Raw genomic sequence first — 5359 nt, 5'->3', positions numbered from 1 at the left:
TTTAATTTTCTAGACTTAATGTTCTATAACCTGTTCTAAACTCAAACTTAACGAGCATATAGTTTTTTTTCCTCTTTTTTGAAACAAACACTCTATGGGGATTTATTAAGGAAAAAATCCTACAAGAGTAAAAAAATATTTTTTTGATCGTTTTTTTTTTCTGAAAATGAAAGTCCAAAACAATAAACCAAAGAAAAACATTTCGAATTTTCGCAAGATTTCGAAACAAGCAATGAAAAAGATAAAATAAAATGTTTTTGGATTTCAATTTTGATTGCCTAAAGAAGAAATACTAATGATAAACAAAAATAAAGTATATTTTTTTCTCTATTACAATATCCTAAATTCTAATGAAAAACTCTTTTTTTTTTTCACACTAATTTCCCAAAGAAACACCTCAAAGAAAATCTTTTTGGATTTTTGAGATTAATACCTTAAAGAAAACTTTTAACAAGGTACTAAAAGAATTTTTTTTTTTTGGTCCTAATATAGTAAAGAAAATATAAAAATAATTTTTATTTTAAGTCCTAGATATTAATTGCCTAAAGGAAAAACCACCTCAAATATATATATTTTAATTTCTACAATTAGTATTCTAAAGAAATTCCTAACGAAAATATAAAATGCAATTCTTTTTTTTTTTGGATTTTTGATTTATTACACACCTTTTCAAATGCAAAATAGAAAGTACAATAATAATAATAATAAAACTCAACATTACTATTCAAAACTAAAAGGTAAAAGACGGCATAATAAAAAAAACAGACTCAAAACACAAAAAGAAAAGAAAATCTTCTTTTAATCCATTTCTGAATGAGCGATCCTGACTAGATGTCCTAGGCTCTGTCATGCTCCAACTCCGCTAAGTAAATCCACACCTGTATGAGAAAATTAAAACCAAATAGGTTAAAGACCTAGAACGCTATGTGAGACAATAACCCTTCCTGTGGGAAACATGCAAGACATGATTTAGGCTATTTTTGCAAAATGGCTTATTTGGCCAAAAGATGGCTAGAAGTGCAAAATTTGGCTAAGACCCTGCAAAGCCAAAAACCTAAGATTTACTAGGAAGACCGGACCCTATGTGGGTTGCCTACGTATCACGCCCCGAAAGACGAGAATCAGGTGTGCGTAGTTCGGGCAGATTGGATACGGTTGAAAATTAAAAAAATAAATGAATTAGAGAAAATATATTTTTTGCTTTTCCTTGAAAAAATGATGAAACATGCAAAATCTTTTTGGATTTTCTTTCTTCTTTTTTTTTTTTTGATTTTTTCGATTTTTCGAAAAATGATGCAAAAGTGCAAAATCTTTTTGAATTTTCTTTTTTCATTTTTTTTCCTCTCTTCCTTAACAAAAATGTGAGAGAAAACATAATTGGGCCCCACTCGCTTTATCTTCACACTTCACTCTCTTTTTTTTTATTTCCATTTTTCACTATTTTTTTATTTTTTGCATTTGCCCTCAGCTATCCTTGGTCCGCCAAATGACCCTTTTACCCTTGAATAAATGCAACATGTAGCACATAGGATGCATCAAGATGGTCTGTTATTTTGGGTACACCTGTCCTAGACGGACCCAACCCCTGTGTTGAGTCCCCTAAGTCAAATGCACATGATGCAAAAAAAGCTTCCTACTAGGGATCCGGCATGAGGTTTTGTTCTTCTAGGTTTAAAAACCTGGGGTTTTGGTCTAGACTTGGGGTACCCGAGCGGACAACTGGGGCCGAGGAGGGGGCGACGTACCGGGAGCACTAAAGTCTGCCCGGCCTTGTCGCTTGCCCAGCCTCGCTTATTTGGTATATTTTCTATAGAAAAAGCGGGCTACGCGAACGTATGCACCATTTTCAGAAGACTCGGATGGGGTGGCGTAAGAAGGCAATTATATACAATTCAACAATATTAAAGCGGTAAACAGATAGCATTTAGCACAAAGGTTCACAAAATACAATAATATCAACAATAAATAAGCCAAGTAAAAATCATAAAACAAGCTCGAATTCTTGAACCCTGAACAAAAATTCTGGTTCATTTTCCCCAGCAGAGTCGCCAGAGCTGTCACAACTCCTTTTTCGCTACACCCCGCAAGGGTATAATAAAGGGAGTTATTTCCAACTTGAAGTGACAATCGAAACGGGATTTATTTAATTAAAAATCAGAGTCGCCACTTGGGAGATTTATGGTGTCCCAAGTCACCGGTTTTAATCCCGAATCGAGGAAAAGAATGACTCTGTTATTACAGTCTGCGAATCAGAAATCCGAGTAAGGAATTCTGTTAACCCGAGAGAAGGTGTTAGGCACTCCCGAGCTCCGTGGTTCTAGCACGGTCGCTTTGATAATACTTGGCTTACGAAAATTGTTTAATTACTGATTTTAAACCTATGTGCATTTGTTTCTTTCACCGCTTTTAATTAGAAAATTATCTTGAGACGGGTTACGCGTACGTATACCCGCCCGTTTGATGCGTCAAAAATCATGTCACGCGAACGTGTCCACAATCAATGACGCTTAATTATTATTAAGAAAATTTGGGCCGAAGTTGCGAACGCATACTCCGATTTTGTTTTTAGGACCGTAATTATGTTACGCGAACATATACACAATCACGTTGGTATTTTTTAATTTATACTAAGACAAGAACGCGAATTTAACCCCAATTCTACTTTACTTCATCTAAAATCCAAGCCCCATTTTTAAAAGCCTAAATTATATTCTAACATCCCAATTAACTACATATTCCCACCCTACTGTAAATCACATTAATTTATGCAACAAAATGAAACCAGAACGTATAGATGACAACGGAAGATTAAACGAACAAATATGGATCGAAAACACGACTACTACAGAAAATCAATTAATTACATGTCGATTGCTATTCCGCGAAACAGAAGTCGATTACGATTCCTCCTAACACGACATTCATTATCTCACTAAGATTTATCACTCAAGCAAAGGATTTTGACAAAATGCTTCAAAGTAAACCAACTTGAACAAGATGCAAATAAACTGAAGGAACGGAAATGTTTCCTACTTTAACTCAAATGGAGTGCCAGATGAACATAACAAACAAACTAAAAAATCTAAACAATAAAGCCTTGCACCAAATCACTCATTGAATTAATTATTATCAAAAACACATTCCAAAACCAAAACGTAACTGAAGGAAGAGATAAGAGAGATGGACTTAATGGAATTTGAAACTACAAGATCGCGAACATACCTTGGCTATAACGGAGCACCTCGACTCGACTTCTTGGTTTAGACTGGAATGCCTATTTCAAAACAAACCGAACAGTTGCCTCCGATGAGTTCCGAAACGAAAATCAACCGAAGCTTGAGTAACAAGAGTTCCAAAAATCAGAGAATGGGAATGGAACAACAGGAATCCATCACCAACTCGTCATGGCAAAACAGCAACGTTGGTGCTATGTAGTTCCGATGTAAAGTTTACTGTTGAAAAAGCTAATGAAAACTATGGGCGTTTGCACGGTGACTTTAACGGTTCTTATAGGTGCTGGTTTAATGGCTGGAATTTGGTGTGATTAGAAGTAGACCAAATGAGGGATCATTACGGCTCTTCGAAATGGAATCCAATTTGAAGTTGCCTCCTTGGGCTTTTTCCTTGTGAAGAAGAAAGATGGTTCCTTTTGTGTTTTTAGGTTGCTGAATGGGATTGTGTCTTTTTGTTAGATGGGGGGGCGGGGGGGGGGGGGGGGGGGAGGGGGGGGGGGGGGGGTGGGGGGGGCGGGGGGGGGGGGGGGGAGGGAGGGGGGGGGGGCGTGGGGTGGGGGGGGGGAACCCAAAATGTTTTATTTTGGACTCAAAAACACAAGTGACCATAATATATTATAACGCCAGAAATTACTGGCGCTATATATAATAACGGAAACGCACCTTAATGTATTTAGCCCCAGGTTTTCTGGCGTTATACACTGTCACAGTGAATATAGCGCCAGTTTTCTTGGCGTTATACACGACACAGTGGGTATAGCGCAGGAAAAACCTGGCGTTATATCCCTCACCAAAAAGCCCCATCTTCTTCACTCGTCTTCTTCTTCACCAATTATTCGGAAATCCCCACTCCAAAAAATCTGGTCCCCCACTGTGTTCCGGCCATTAAAAAAAAAAAAAATTGGTCCCCCGGCAAAAAACTTGAAGAACGTAGGTCCGACACTCGAGTTAGAGCTCTTGTTATTGTGATTACGGCTTTCGGAAGTCAAATTTTCGATCTTATTTGCCTTCCGAAATTCTAAATTGAGGTATTTCGATTTTTTTAAGTTGAAACTTTTATAATAAGCCATATTATTTTGATGTTGTGATGTGTTCTATTTCGGTTTGTGGTTTTTTTTTAAACGAAAATTAGCATCTTAAAATTTATCCGGATTTAATTTTACTATTGTTAGTTAAAAAATATTAAATTTGTCAAATTAAATTTTGCTTTAATATTTCTTCATTTATATATATGGTGCTTTCATGCCGTTTTGTGTTTTATTATGCAATTAAAATTTATTTGTTGTTTATGTTTAAGTTTAGATTATTTTTTAGCAGTAGTAAAATCTAGACCTTTTAGCGTAGTAAAACATAGACCCTTTTAGCGTAGTAAAAATTTAGAGCCTTGTAGCGTATTAATGTGTAGTATGTTTAGCTTAGAATTTCTTTCGTTTTAGTATCTATTTACTGGTTATTTCGATATGGAGCCCGGAACCCATATGTAAGTAATTATAACAATTAAGTTATTAAAAAAATATGAATTTCATTAAAAAAACATTGAGCCGCTGTGCCTCAAAAATATGTAGCCCGGAAACCCATACGTAAGTAATATTGCTTACAATTGAGTTATTAAAAAATATGAATTTAAATTATAAAAAAAAAAATATATAGCCGCTGTGCCTCAAAATAGTCGAGCCCGGCCCATACACAAGTAATTCTGTACAATTAAGTTATTAAAAAATATGAATTTAAATTATAAAAAAATACATAATTATTAATGATATTTTGGTTGCCACGGGGCCTCAAAATATCGACCAAGCCTGGAAAGCACCCATATGTTAAGTAAATTTGTACAATTAAGTTAATTAAAAAAAATGAATTTAAATTATAAAAAAAAACAAATTATTAATGATAGTTTGGTCCACGGTGCTCAAAATATGGAGGCCCGGAAACCCATACGTAAGTAGTAATTCTGTACAATTAAGTTAGTAAAAAATATGAATTTCAATTATAAAAAAAACACATATCGGCCGCTGTCCCTCAAAAATATCGAGCCCGGAACCCATACGTAATATTTGTTACAATTGAGTTTATCAAAAAAATGAATTTAAAATTAATAAAAAAAATTATATGGGGACTTTAATGAT

This window comes from Nicotiana attenuata, unplaced genomic scaffold, assembly GCF_001879085.1.
Source record: "Nicotiana attenuata strain UT unplaced genomic scaffold, NIATTr2, whole genome shotgun sequence".
NCBI lineage: Eukaryota > Viridiplantae > Streptophyta > Magnoliopsida > Solanales > Solanaceae > Nicotiana > Nicotiana attenuata.
The sequence above is the reverse complement of the archived record's forward strand: the minus strand, read 5'-3'. Positions refer to the sequence as shown.